The following is a 16,637-nucleotide window of genomic DNA, read 5'->3' on the forward strand; positions in this document are numbered from 1 at the left end:
ACACTTCTTCTTATTTGGATATGTTAACAATTCTGCTATGACTGGACCCTCACTAAGTGGTATAGTGTCATCAATACCATCAAAACCATCAGCTATAGCAGTCGTCCTTTCATCCTCGCTATCGTTCAACCCTTCAACAATCTCTTCTTCACTATCCTCTAACTCAGACACAATGTTTTGATTGCTACCAGTCAAGGTTGTCAAACTCGCGAGTCTACTCAGACTCGTAAAGGGTCCATAGACTCGACTCGCAGAATCGACTCGCAAACTCATACGAGTCTATGGAAAATAAAAAATGACTTTCAAAAACCTATAAGTGAAACATATATGACACACTCCCAAATTTTTACACTTGTAAATACCTCATATATGACACAAATATAAATAATAGTACGCAAATTAACATTAAAATTTAAATTTCATACTCTATAAAAAACTTCTTAGCAAAAAAACTCGAAAATAAAATAAATAAAATAACATAGCATGTAGTTAAAGACTTAAAGTACTAATATATTCTTAATTGGCTACTACATAAAGCAAAAAAAACATAAAACATATATGCCAATGGCTTCAATCATAAAAAATTCCAGTGAAATTATCACTACAATTATCATCACCATCAAACTCTACCCCAGATGAATCAACTTCTTCATCATTAATCATTGTTGAATTACTTCAAGTTCTACTTCCACGTAACTCAACATTGTCATCCCACCACATCATAACTTTAATAACAACAACGTCATCTTAGACAATATTGTTAAGAATAACATCATTTTGCTCAAAAATAATTGTAGTTTGCACATTATCTTCATCAGGACCTTCAATAATCCATTCATCATATGAATGAATATCCTAAAACAAAAGAACAACACTCTTTACTTTTCCTTTTTTATTTTCAACTTCAAATTGCATATTGCATAAACCAAATTATTGATTTTTTCATATTAGGAGAGAGAGAGGGAGAGAGAGAGAGAGAGAGAGAGAGAGAGAGAGAGAGAGATTCTAATTCTTGTTCCCAAAAAAAGGGTTTTTTAAAAAATAAAAATAAAATCTCTTGGGGAGTTTGGACCTTTATTGGTTTAATAAAACAAAATTAAAAAAACTTATAGACTCGTAAACTCATGATAGACTCGCGAGTCTATACGAGTTTATGCGAGTCTACCCGAGTCTATTCGAGTCTATCAAAAAACGATTCTATGTGCGAGTCTACTCGCTTATGCTTCCTAGACTCGTAAACTCGTACGAGTTTACGAGTCTACCCGCGAGTTTGACAACCATGCTACCAGTTACACTTATAGATGCAGCGTGTTCAACACACAGTACCCCATCAACTTGCATCGCACAACAATATGCACCAAAATCATACGCATCATCATCACCCCTAATCTGAAAGTAATTAGGATCAATGTCAGTGATTTTCGTCCACACTTTGTAAGAACCTTCTAAGTAACCCCACCCAGAAATTAGGTTTTGAATGTGCTGAAAGGTCCACGAATCTAGTTGTTCCCCAGAAATCAAAGTTGATGAACCACCCCTGTAAATCGTTTCACCATGACTACGTTGAATGAACTCCCCACCGTGACAAATAACGGCGTTAAACCTTCTGTTTCTCTGCAGGTTGTTCACAACATTTAAAACAACAAAATAAACATGCATGTTATAACCAAGTTGCAGATATGGTATTTTGAACTAACCTGAGACGATTCCACCGTTGCTTCGCCGTTCCCAGCCTTCGCATCATCTTCTCCGTTCGTCTTGTCTTCACCCATGGCAAGAGTAATGAAACCTAACTTCTTACGGGGGTGAAACTGAAAGGTTTCTAAACATGTAAGTAGAATTATATTACACAATGTTATTTTATAAACTCAATTGCCACCTGGACCAGTTAGAATAATACACAGTCAGCTTAAAATAATACACAGTCAGCATTCTTGGTAAAAGGGTGTGGTTAAAAGGGTTTACTTGTTTTACAAGGGTGCGTTAATAAAAAAATAACTGCAGGGGGGCAATATCAAATCCCGCCCTAATGGTAGGGGGGATCGTACAATTAACCCAAAATTAAATTAGACAAAAGTGGAATATTAAACATAAAATAATAGCATAAAATAATATAAAAGTTATTATAATGAAACAAAAAATAAAAGAGACGAAAGATTAGTGAAGGTGAAAAAGAAGAAAAAAAAGTGTTGAGAGATTAGAGAAGAAGATGTGCGATAAAAACTGAAATACGGAACATTTACATAAAAATGAGAAAGTGAAAAAGAAAGAATATAAGAGAGTAGCGATTATAGAAGAGGGGGGAAAATGTATGTGGCAAAGAAGGTGCGATAATGTTATTAGAGATTTGAGAAGATCGGGACTGAAATTATATGTGTAAGGATGAAAAAATTGTTCGTAATCATAAGGCTAATGTATAATAGGTTTAAGTTTGGGTTGGATGTGAGTTAAGTAAAATTTAGGTTGTAACATAATGCGGTTTGATTCGGTTTACAAAATACAAACCGCAAACCGAGCCGAACTGTGCGGTTTTGTTAAAAATGACCCAAACTAATATGAACCAAATGCGGTTTTTTGCGGTTTCAGTTTGGTTTGGTTTGGTTTGCGGTTTTCTATTGAGTTGGTTTGGTTTTGATCACCCCTGATAAAAATATTATAAAAAAAAGTAATACGGAAATGAAAGATTATTGAATATATTTTTTATGATAAATAATTAGAATATATTATAAAACTCATTCCTATAATCTAAAAAATGAATAAAAGAAGTTAGAGGGAAAATGGGTAGTTAGTGGAATCATTATCAAATAAATAAAAGTTTATTAATTAAAATAAAAATAGATAAATAATAAATGAATAAATAAATATAAAAATTTACCTTCATTTTAACACCATGATAACAAATAAAATTGTAAGAGATATAAAACTAAAAAATATCTATGATTTAAAAAATGAGTTAAAGAACTTGAAAAATACATGCATGAAAACAAAGATATAATAGGTGTCTTTACAAATAATTACTCACAATTTTTTATTAATTAAAAAAAATTATATATTTTTTCTCTCTCCTTCTCAATCACCTAAAAATATAACAAAATAAATTTAATTTTTTTTACAAAAATACCCTCAATTTTGGCGCAAAAATTATTAAAAAACTTAGCAACTTTTATATATACTAGTCCGTACACCCGTGCAATGCACGGGTTTATAGTAATCAATAATAATAATTAATAAATTGTAATTGAATCAATAATCAATAATGAAATAATATTAATAACTTACAAAATGATATTATACAACAAAAGAAAATCAAAGAAATTGTAATAAATAACTGTGGTGAATGTTGCATAATAAACTTTACTTATAATTTTATATACAATTACAAAACCCACTTTATTGTTTTAGGGTGTGTTTGGTTCAAATGAGGGGGAGGGGAGGGGAGAAATTTTAATGGAGGGAAGGTGAGGGGAGGGAAGGGGAGAGATTTTTATTAATTGTATGTATGTTTGGTTCAAACGAGAGAAGGGGAGGGGAGGGAAGAGATTTTGGTTAAAAATGTGTTTGGTTCACGAGGGGAGGGGAGGGGAGGGATTTTATTAATAATTTACATTTTTATCCTTATGATTTTATATAACTGACATGATATTCAAAGGTGGAAATTTCATAAATAATTTTTGTAATATTGAGTGATTAAAAATTTATAACTTACCACATAATATTAAAAAAATTGAATACACTTGATACGTATTATAACTGTTGATAACAACTTTTGAATACATAAAATAACTTATCATATATATATATATATATATATATATATATATATATATATATATATATATATATATATATATATATATATATATATATATATATATATATATATATATATATATATATATATATATATATATATATAAATATATATATATATATATATATATATAATATATATATATATATATATAAATATATATAAATATATAAATATATATATATATATATAAATATATATATATATATATAATATATATATATATATTATATATATATAATAATAATAATAAATAAACAAAATAAATGAATGGTTTAAAATTTTATATAAAATATATATAATAAAATTAGAAAAAAATTATTATAAATAAACCTTAAAAATAAAAATTATAATAAAAAATTAAAAATTTTAGTGATTATAATTTTTATTAAATAAACAATAATTTTAAGATAAAAAATAATTATAATAAATTGTAATAAGCAATAGAGAAAAATCACACAAAAAAAAGCAAACGAAAGAAAATACTCCCTCCGTCCCAAAATAAGTGTCGCATTTGATAAAATTATTTGTCCCAAAATAAGTGTCGCTTTAAGTTTCCAATGAAATTTTAATTTTTATCTTCCAATTATGCCCTCTAATTAATACTCTTAATTTATTATTCTCTCATATTACATTTATGATCATTCAAATACACCAATAATAAACCGGGATAGTTTTGTAAAAACACTTTTCTCTCTCTTTCATTTATTACATTTTCTTAATCTGTGTGAAATGACCAACTATGATATATATTATGGGACGGAGGGAGTAATAATTTTGAAATAATAAAATAAAATTGAGGGTATTTTAGTAAGTATATTAATTTATTAAATATCAATAGTCACATTCCCTCCCCTCCCCTCCGAATCCCCCCGATTCGGGGGAACGCAAAAAGTGTGATTTGGAGGGATTTTGCTCCCCTCCCCTCCCCTCCTCTCCCCTCCTAAAAATTGAACCAAACACAATTTATTATAAACATTCCCTCCCCTCCCCTCCTCTCCCCTCCATTTACCTCGAACCAAACACACCCTTAGGAGAGGCTATTAATGTAGTTGAAATTATTGTCGGATCAAATAATGAAAAATCAAAATCGTTTACATACCTTTAAAAAATGCCTATAAAATTGAGAGAAATGGAATAAAAAATTTAAAATGGGCTTCAAAATAGATTAAAATTAACATTGGATAAATAGAAAGAAAAAAAAAAAAGGGTAAGAACAAATACATCAACAAAGCTAATAAATACTTTAATGTTATACTTTACATTATTTTGAAAAGCAAAACCATAAGGGTTATGTATGGACTATTGCAACAAAATAAATCACTAAAAATGGACAATCTCTAGAGGGAGTAGAACCTGTGGGAAGCATAGTAATAAAAGGAGAAACGTTAGAAGATTAGGAAAATGTAAATGAACAAACTATAGAGGGAGTGGAGCTTGTGGGAAGCATAGTAAAAAAAGGAGAAACATTAAAAGATTAGAAAAATGTAAGAAGTAAAATTAGAATTGTGAAAAGTGATGATGATGAGGTTGAATTAATAGATGAATGGTTGTATAAATAGATTAAATAGAAATTTAGTTAGTGAAAAGAAAAATTTATGAAAAGAAAATGAAGTAATGGAATTAGTGGAGGTTATAGAATGGTACGTTGTAACATCCCAATTTTTATTAATTATATTAGTAATTATATTATTTGGTATTTTTAATAATTATTTGCTTGATTTAGTCATTTCTGATGTTTATCGAAATTTTCGTGTTTTGGGACGATTTAGTCGGTATTAGTTCGGGATAGCGGATCAATATTTAATTGAAAATTTTAATATTTTTAGTATTAGAAATATTAATGAGTTAATATTTAGCGTTTTGAGAATTTTCTGAGTAATTAAGATTAGACCGGAAATATGAGACATTGAGTTATTAGAGGATTTTATCCGTATTTATTTTATTATATTATTTTATTTTACTTGGTGTGTTAAATAATTATTTAATTGTTATGAGATATAATAATTAATTGAATTAATTAATTTTGTGTATAGTTGTGTTTATTGGGTTTAATGGGTTAATTAAGTAATTAGAGAGATATAATTAATTGGGCCTAAGTAGTAGAAATAAAATATGAAATTGATTTGTGGGTTAAGCCCATTAAAAAAAAAGATAGTAGGAAAGAGTTAGGTCATTCTTTCATTTTTCATAACTTTGGTAAGAAGAATAGAAGGGAGAGGAGAAGAGAGCATAGAAGAGAAAGAAGAGTGGATTGTAGATTCTTGAAGAGGGTGGATTAAAATCAAAAGGTAAGGGTGTGAATCCAAGTTATTATAAGTAGATATAAGTGGGTAATGATGATTGAGTTAGAAAATGCATGATTTGGGATGGGTTAGATACCATGAAGTTAGGATTTGGGGATTTGTTATATTCTTGAAAACCCTAACATGAATCTATGTTTCAATCTATGAAATTGATGATTTATATATGCTATGATGTTTCTATATTGAATTCCATGAATGGGTATGTGTATAGAACATGATTTAGTGCATATATGTATGTTTAAGTTTCACTTGAAAATGGTTAATTTGAAATTTTGGTGAAAATTAATGGAGCTTAGAATCTTGTTTTTATGATCCTAATAGTTGCTATATAATGTATGTAAGTTGTATAACTATTTATTTCATGAAAAATGATGGATTAACATGGTTTTATGGTGAAAATTTTGGGTTGGACAATAGTATTTTCGCAACAGCAAACAGTATTTTCGCAACAGCAGACAGTATTTTTGCAACAACAGTTTTCTGGTTTTTGACAGTATTTCCGTAACAGCAAATTTTCTGGTTTTGACAGCATTTTGAAAAACTTATAAATTCAATAACTTTTGACTCGGGTGTCCGTTTGATGCGTCGTTTGGACCGTTGGAAAGCTAAAATAAATTCTGATCTTATTAAATTGGATTGAAAGCCATTATATAATAATTTAATATAAATTATATTTTTTTGTATGTGTTTGATCGGTATGAATTGATAATGATGTTGTATGCTACATGCAATTAGTTGTATGTATTCGAACTGTATGAGCCAATGATGATGCCTTGTGATGAATTAACAATAATATGCTTTTATTAAGAAGTTGAGTTAACCGTGTCATGTTATATCTTTTGATCCGTAACTTCTTTTATGCGCCGTTTGAAGCATTAGGAAGCCAATGTTATTATCTATGTGATAGGATAGAATTGGTTGGCACTTATTGAATTAATTATGATGTTGTTGTGTGAATAACATGTAATTACGTATATGTGAGTTATGAATCGATGAATTATGAATAACATTTGTTGATATGTTATGTGGTATGATATTCATGAGGTGTGCGAGTGAGTGTATGCTGTTTAAATGCAATTGTGGAGAATGATTACTTGATGACTTAATCAATATGTGATAGTGTATGTCATGGATTAATGTTAATTGTGGATAACATGTATTGGTATTTTGTACCATGTGCTAATTGTGATATTTGGAAATGATGAATGCTAATTGTTATGCATTGTTGTAATTGTCGTATGATAAATGTGTTTTGTACGATGGTGGAATAATTCAATTAGTTGAATTTTGGCAATATGCTTGGATGTTAAGATTATATGGATAATTCTTAATTGCATATGTTTTGGTAATTGTATGTATACATGATGCGTAGATTTAGCAAATGTATATGTTGTTTTTGGAGAATTGTTGAGAATGACATTGATTGGCTTGTATGCTATATGTTATTGTGATTGATAAATGCTATGTGAATGCTTTATTGATGATATATGCATGTTGTGCAACGTTTGGTGGAAAATTCGAATTGTGCGAATTATTGTGGTATGAGGTATGTTAAGATTGCGTGATAATCTTAATTGCATATATTTATATATATATATATATATATATATATATATATATATATTGTAAGTCTTGTTGCACATGCATACATGGTGGCTTTGAAATAGAAGCGGTGAAACTTTGGGTTCACATGGTTGACCTTGATCCTCGATCGGAAATAGAGGTGGTGAAACTTTGGGTTCACATGTTGCCTTGGATTCTAGAGGTAGAACCGGAAGCGGTGAAACTTGGGTTCACAATGCTGGCTTTGGTCTTGTCCGGATCGGAAGCGTGGCTTGGATTCTAGATATTGAATCGGAAATCGGTGAAACTTTGAGTTCACATGGTACCACGTGCATTGAGTCACATTTATTACATTCGAGTCACATTGTGTGCTATGTGATTGTTTTTGTATCAATGTGATTGTTTTGTGTGATAATTGATATATGGTGTATGAATGTATGTTTTGAGAAGAGTGATGAATTGTGAAATGTATTCTTGTTGTGTTTTGCATTTCCCATTGTTATGTTTATCTATAATAATTTGAATTCTCACCCTTCTGTTTGAATGATGTTCATCGTGACATCGTGCAGGTTCCGACGAGTAGTAGCTTGTCCGAGGATTTAGCCGAGGAGCTCCTGAGTTTGTTGTTTGATTAGGTAGCGAGTCATATGCTCTGATCATGTAACACTTGGGGGGTTTTATTTGACTTATGCTTATGTTTGGATATTGCTATCTTGTATATATTTTGAATCGATACTTTGGATATGTTGTTGACGGCTATGTTGCCTAGATTTGATTTAGTTTAGCATAATTGGATATGTTAATTGAGTTCGGTAGATGAATATAGTATGGGATATATTCATTGAAATGTTTGAGTTATAATTCTTCCGCGTGCGATATGCATAATTTATGAAAGCATGATATTTTCAAAATGTGTTACGATATGATTAGTGCATGTTGGTATGTTTGTTCTAGGTTTTCATTGTGATGAAAATAACATGTGACGCCTCTTTGATTGTATGCATACTTTACTCTGTGAATAATATGTTATATTTGGGGTTAGAAAAGGGGTGTTACATCAGTGGTATCAGAGCATGGTCGACCAGTTGGTCAAGGTTATAACTGTCTTTTATCCCGTTGTATTAGATTTGTGTATTTGACACGATCGATACTGTTTTGTCTGTTTGGTCGTTGGATGTCTTAGTACAATGGCTGTAGGAAGGAATGTTGACATTAATGTTGAGGCAGTGATGAGGTGGACTGGTGCGATTGGACAAGCGCCACAAGAGAGTGCTGGTTATGGAGGAAAGGATGAGTTCCGTGCTTTTGGAGACTTCCTAAGGTGCAATCTACTGATATTTGAAGGAGAGTATGGACCAGACAAAACACAATCATGGATGAGAGAAATTGAGATGATCTTTCAAGTCATGATTTGTACTAATGTACAGAAAGTACAGTTTGGTACTCACATGCTGATGAAAGGAGCTGACGATTGGTGGAGTAATACTGTGCGGAGATTTAAAAGAGAAGGTATTGAAGTTACTTGGACTCTTTTTCGTGATGAATTTTTGGGAAACTATTTTCCAGAAGATGTGCGTGGAAAGAAAGAAGTGGAGTTTCTAAAGTTGAAACGAGAAGGAGGACAGTTCTGTGAGAAACATATGATAACAAGAGGAAAAAATGTGGTTTTGGAAAGAAGCTAAGTGGGGGAGGGACTCCTACTCCACTTAAGGTTTTCAGATGTGGTGTTGAAGGTCATCGTGCTGTTGATTGTGGTAAGAATTATGTGACATGTTTCAAGTGTAACAAGATTGGTCACAAAGCACACAAGTGTAGAATTGGTTCGAGTGTGACTTGCTACAACTATGGAGAGTAAGGTCACATTAGTACCAAATGTGATAAGCCAAAGAAGGAACAAGCGAAAGGAAAAGTACTTGCGTTGTCTGGTGCTAAGACCACTGTTAAGGAGAGGTTAATCTGAGGTACATACTTTATTGTTGATGATAGTGCAACGCATTCTTTCATTTCTTTGGATTGGGCTGTGAAGTTGGATCTTGTTTTACCTGTTATGCGTAGAAGTATGGTTATTGATACAACTGCTGTGGTTTTGTTTCTACTTCTTTTGCGTGTTTGAATTATCCGTTGAGCATCTTTGGTAGAGATTTTGGAATTGATTTAGTTTGTTTTCTGTTAGACCAATTTGATGAAAATCTTGGTATAAACTGTTTGGAGTTGAAGCAAGTAATTGTAATCTTAAGAGGGATTTTGAATCTTGGAGTTTTAGGTGATTTTGAGTACAAGTTCTTAAGGAACGCTATTGTAGTTTAGTAACAGAGGTTTATGTTCCATCATGGTTGTCGGCTACTATTAACAAATTGAGGACTTGATCACCCTTAATCTATTGTTGATAGGAGACGAGATCGTATTGGACAAGATAGACTTGTCTTACTAACTTGGTAGCGTGTAAAGAGAATAAGGAGAAGTTGAAGAGTCGATTTGAGAAGAGGCTTATTTGTCTGAGTGTATAGTCATAAAGTCGCACCTGTTTTGTCGAGTAAGAGGGAAGAAGGTTCTATGAAATAATGTTTCTTGAGGATATTTTGATTTTAAGAGTGACGATGACCATAGTGAACATTAAGGATTGTGTTATCGGTGCTGATAAGGAAGAGGTTTTATGCGAAGCTTTATGAATGTGAGTTTTGGTTGGAAGAAGTGAATTTTCTTGGGTAGGAGATTTTGCGCTGAGGTGTGTTGATACATATATCGACAAGCAGTAGTTTATGCTTCAAGACAACTTAAAGTTCATGAGAAGAATTATTCGTTGTATGAATGGATGTTATCCGCTGTTGGGTTTGTTTTAGAACTTAAGAGGTATTAATTGTTGGATCGAGATTCGAAGTGTTTAGTGAGCACAGGAGTTGCAGTATTTGTTTGATTGAAGGAATTGAGTAGGAGGCAAACGAGATGGTTAGAATTCTCAAAGGACTGTGATTTTGGTTTGAATTACCATCTTGAAAAAGCGAATGTTGTAGCCGATGCATTGAGTAGGAAAACATCGCATAAGTCTATGTTGAGGATTCTAGAATTGGAATTTTTGGAACAATTTAGAGATTTGAGTTTGATTTGTGAAGCGACGTCTTCGTGTGTTAAGCTTGGTATGTTGAAGCTTACATGAGACATTCTAGTTGAGATTCGAGAGGGTCAAAAATGGGATTTAGAATTAGTTAACTAGATGACATTGAGGAAGCAAGGAAAAAGGTAATAACTTTCCGATTGGTGAGAATAGTGTTATGAGGTGTTATGATCGAGTTTACATTCCTGATGTTTCGAATTTGGAAAAGAGAATTTTGGATGAAGGGCATCGTAATGGTTTGAGTATACGTCATGATGTTACTATGATGTATCAAGATTTGAGGAAATGTTTAGTGGCAAAGTATGAAGAGGGATATAGCAAAATTGTGTATTTGAGTTGGACTTGTCAGAAATCGTTTAGTTGGTGCAACAATTATTCTATTTGAGTGGAAGTGAGATAGTATCTCTATGGATTTTGTTTCGGGTTACTGAGAACATAGAGTAATTGTGAAGTGATTTGGGTCATTGTGGATAGGTTGACGAGATGCGCTTATTTTATTCCAATGAGGATATATGGATTATCGGATGGAGAGACTTTCTAAATTTGACATCAAGAGAACGATGTGTTTGCATGGTATTCCATTCGAGTATTGGAGTGGCATCCTTGGAAGTTTGTATGATTGAAGATGTGGAACATTTTGTATTGGTATGAATATGGTGAGAGTAGATGTGGTTTTGGTGTTGAGATGGTTATGTCAATTGAATTTTCGAGGACGAAAATATTCTAAGTGGGGGAGAGTTGTAACATCCCAATTTTTATTAATTATATTAGTAATTATATTAGTAATTATATTATTTGGTGTTTTTAATAATTATTTGCTTAATTTAGTCATTTCTGATGTTTATCGAAATTTTCGTGTTTTGGGACGATTTAGTCGGTATTAGTTCGGGATAGCGGATCAATATTTAATCGAAAATTTTAATATTTTTAGTATTAGAAATATTAATGAGTTAATATTTAGCGTTTTGAGAATTTTCTGAGTAATTTAAATTAGACCGGAAATATGAGACATTGAGTTATTAGAGGATTTTATCCGTATTTATTTTATTATATTATTTTATTTTACTTGGTGTGTTAAATAATTATTTAACTGTTATGAGATATAATAATTAATTGAATTAATTAATTTTGTGTATAATTGTGTTTATTGGGTTTAATGGGCTAATTAAGTTATTAGAGAGATATAATTAATTGGGCCTAAGTAGTAGAAATAAAATATGAAATTGATTTGTGGGTTAAGCCCATTAAAAAAAATAGTAGGAAAGAGTTAGGTCATTCTTTCATTTTTCATAACCTTGGTAAGAAGAATAGAAGGGGGAGGAGAAGAGAGCATAGAAGAGAAAGAAGAGAGGATTGTAGATTCTTGAAGAGGGTGGCTTAAAATCAAAAGGTAAGGGTGTGAATCCAAGTTTATATAAGTTGATATAAGTGGGTAATGATGATTGAGTTAGAAAATGCATGATTTGGAATGGGTTAGATACCATGAAGTTAGGATTTGAGGATTTGTTATATTCTTGAAAACCCTAACATGAATCTATGTTTCAATCTATGAAATTGATGATTTATATATGCTATGATGTTTCTATATTGAATTCCATGAATGGGTATGTGTATAGAACATGATTTAGTGCATATATGTATGTTTAAGTTTCACTTGAAAATGGTTAATTTGGAATTTTAGTGAAAATTAATGGAGCTTAGAATCTTGTTTTTATGATCCTAATAGTTGCTATATAATGTATATAGGTTGTATAACTATTTATTTCATGAAAAATAGATGGATTAACATGGTTTTATGCTGAAAAATTTGGGCTGGACAGTAGTATTTTCGCAACAGCAAACAATATTTTCGCAACAGTAGACAGTATTTTTGCAACAGCAGTTTTCTGGTTTTTGACAGTATTTCCGTAACAGCAAATTTTCTGGTTTTGACAGCATTTTGAAAAACTTATAAATTCAATAACTTTTGACTCGGGTGTCCGTTTGATGCGCCGTTTGGACCGCTGGAAAGCTAAAATAAATTCTTATCTTATTAAATTGGATTGAAAACCATTATATAATAATTTAATATAAATTATATTTTTTTGTATGTGTTTGATCGGTATGAATTGATAATGATGTTGTATGCTACATGCAATTAGTTGTATGTATTCGAACTGTATGAGCCAATGATGATGCCTTGTGATGAATTAACAATAATATGCTTTTATTAAGAAGTTGAATTAACCGTGTCATGTTATATCTTTTGATCCGTAACTTCTTATATGCGCCGTTTGAAGCATTAGGAAGCCAATGTTATTATCTATGTGATAGGATAGAATTGGTTGGCACTTATTGAATTAATTATGATGTTGTTGTGTGAATAACATGTAATTACGTATATGTGAGTTATGAATCGATGAATTATGAATAACATTTGTTGATATGTTATGTGGTATGATATTCATGAGGTGTGCGAGTGAGTGTATGTTGTTTAAATGCAATTGTGGAGAATGATTATTTGATGACTTAATCATTATGTGATAGTGTATGTCATGGATTAATGTTAATTGTGGATAACATGTATTGGTATTTTGTACCATGTGCTAATTGTGATATTTGGAAATGATGAATGCTAATTATTATGCATTGTTGTAATTGTCGTATGATAAATGTGTTTTGTACGATGGTGGAATAATTCAATTAGTTGAATTTTGGCAATATGCTTGGATGTTAAGATTATATGGATAATTCTTAATTGCATATGTTTTGGTAATTATATGTATACATGATGTTTAGATTTAGCAAATGTATATGTTGTTTTTGGAGAATTGTTGAGAATGACATTGATTGGCTTGTATGCTATATGTTATTGTGATTGATAAATGCTATGTGAATGCTTTATTGATGATATATGCATGTTGTGCAACGGTTGGTGGATAATTCGAATTGTGCGAATTATTGTGGTATGAGGTATGTTAAGATTGCGTGATAATGTTAATTGTGTATATATATATATATATATATATATATATTGTAAGTCTTGTTGCACATGCATACATGGTGGCTTTGAAATAGAAGCGGTGAAACTTTGGGTTCACATGGGTGACCTTGATCCTCGATCGGAAATAGAGGTGGTGAAACTTTGGGTTCACATGTTGCCTTGGATTCTAGAGGTAGAATCGGAAGCGGTGAAACTTGGGTTCACAATGGTGGCTTTGGTCTTGTCCGGATCGGAAGCGTGACTTGGATTCTAGATATTGAATCGGAAAGCGGTGAAACTTTGGGTTCACATGGTACCACGTGCATTGAGTCACATTTATTACATTCGAGTCACATTGTGTGCTATGTGATTTTTTTTGTATCAATGTGATTGTTTTGTGTGATAATTGATATATGGTGTATGAATGTATGTTTTGAGAAGAGTGATGAATTGTGAAATGTATTCTTGTTGTGTTTTGCATTTCCCATTATTATGTTTATCTATAATAATTTGAATTCTCACCCTTCTGTTTGAATGATGTTCATTGTGACATCGTGCAGGTTCCGACGAGTAGTAGCTTGTCCGAGGATTTAGCCGAGGAGCTCCTGAGTTTGTTGTTTGATTAGGTAGCGAGTCATATGCTCTGATCATGTAACACTTGGGGGTTTTATTTGACTTATGCTTATGTTTGGATATTGCTATCTTGTATATATTTTGAATCGATACTTTGGATATGTTGTTGACGGCTATGTTGCCTAGATTTGATTTGGTTTAGCATAATTGGATATGTTAATTGAGTTCGGTAGATGAATATAGTATGGGATATATTCATTGAAATGTTTGAGTTATAATTCTTCCGCGTGCGATATGCATAATTTATGAAAGCATGATATTTTCAAAATGTGTTACGATATGATTAGTGCATGTTGGTATGTTTGTTCTAGGTTTTCATTGTGATGAAAATAACATGTGACGCCTCTTTGATTGTATGCATACTTTACTCTGTGAATAATATGTTATATTTGGGGTTAGAAAAGGGGTGTTACATCAGTGGTATCAGAGCATGGTCGACCAGTTGGTTAAGGTTATAACTGTCTTTTATCCTGTTGTATTAGATTTGTGTATTTGACACGATCAATACTGTTTTGTCTATTTGGTCGTTGGATGTCTTAGTGCAATGGATGTAGGAAGGAATGTTGACATTAATGTTGAGGCAGGGATGAGGTGGACTGGTGCGATTGGACAAGCGCCACAAGAGAGTGTTGGTTATGGAGGAAAGGATGAGTTCCGTGCTTTTGGAGACTTCCTAAGGTGCAATCCGCTGATATTTGAAGGAGAGTATGGACCGGACAAAGCACAATCATGGATGAGAGAAATTGAGATGATCTTTCAAGTCATGATTTGTACTGATGTACAGAAAGTACAGTTTGGTACTCACATGCTGATGAAAGGAGCTGACAATTGGTGGAGTAATACTGTGCGGAGATTTAAAAGAGAAGGTATTGAAGTTACTTGGACTCTTTTTCGTGATGAATTTTTGAGAAACTATTTTCCAAAAGATGTGCGTGGAAAGAAAGAAGTGGAGTTTCTAAAGTTTGAACGAGAAGGAGGACAGTTCTGTGAGAAACATATGATAACAAGAGGAAAAAATGTGGTTTTGGAAAGAAGCTAAGTGGGGGAGGGACTCCTACTCCACTTAAGGTTTTCAGATGTGGTGTTGAAGGTCATCGTGCTGTTGATTGTGGTAAGAATTATGTGACATGTTTCAAGTGTAACAAGATTGGTCACAAAGCACACAAGTGTAGAATTGGTTCGAGTGTGACTTGCTACAACTATGGAGAGTAAGGTCACATTAGTACCAAATGTGATAAGCCAAAGAAGGAACAAGCGAAAGGAAAAGTACTTGCGTTGTCTGGTGCTAAGACCACTGTTAAGGAGAGGTTAATCTGAGGTACGTACTTTATTGTTGATGATAGTGCAACGCATTCTTTCATTTCTTTGGATTGGGCTGTGAAGTTGGATCTTGTTTTACCTGTTATGCGTAGAAGTATGGTTATTGATACAACTGCTGTGGTTTTGTTTCTACTTCTTTTGCGTGTTTGAATTATCCGTTGAGCATCTTTGGTAGAGATTTTGGAATTGATTTAGTTTGTTTTCCATTAGACCAATTTGATGAAAATCTTGGTATGAACTGTTTGGAGTTGAAGCAAGTAATTGTAATCTTAAGAGGGATTTTGAATCTTGGAGTTTTAGGTGATTTTGAGTACAAGTTCTTAAGGAACGCTATTGTAGTTTAGTAACAGAGGTTTATGTTCCATCATGGTTGTCAGCTACTATTAACAAATTGAGGACTTGATCACCCTTAATCTATTGTTGATAGGAGACGAGATCGTATTGGACAAAATAGACTTGTCTTACTAACTTGGTAGCGTGTAAAGCGATTAAGGAGAAGTTGAAGAGTCGATTTGAGAAGAGGTTTATTTGTCTGAGTGTATAGTCGTAAAGTCGCACCTGTTTTGTCGAGTAAGAGGGAAGAAGGTTCTATGAAATAATGTTTCTTGAGGATATTTTGATTTTAAGAGTGACGATGACCATACCGAACAATAAGGATTGTGTTATCGGTGCTGATAAGGAAGAGGTTTTATGCGAAGCTTTATGAATGTGAGTTTTGGTTGGAAGAAGTGAATTTTCTTGGGTAGGAGATTTCGCGCTGAGGTGTGTTGATACAGATATCGACAAGCAGTAGTTTATGCTTCAAGACAACTTAAAGTTCATGAGAAGAATTATTCGTTGTATGAATGGATGTTATCCGCTGTTGGGTTTGTTTTAGAACTTAAGAGGTATTAATTGTTGGATCGAGATTCGAAGTGTTTAGTGAGAACA

The sequence above is a fragment of the Vicia villosa genome, linkage group LG6 (assembly GCF_029867415.1).
Source record: "Vicia villosa cultivar HV-30 ecotype Madison, WI linkage group LG6, Vvil1.0, whole genome shotgun sequence".
Classification (NCBI taxonomy): Eukaryota; Viridiplantae; Streptophyta; class Magnoliopsida; order Fabales; family Fabaceae; genus Vicia; species Vicia villosa.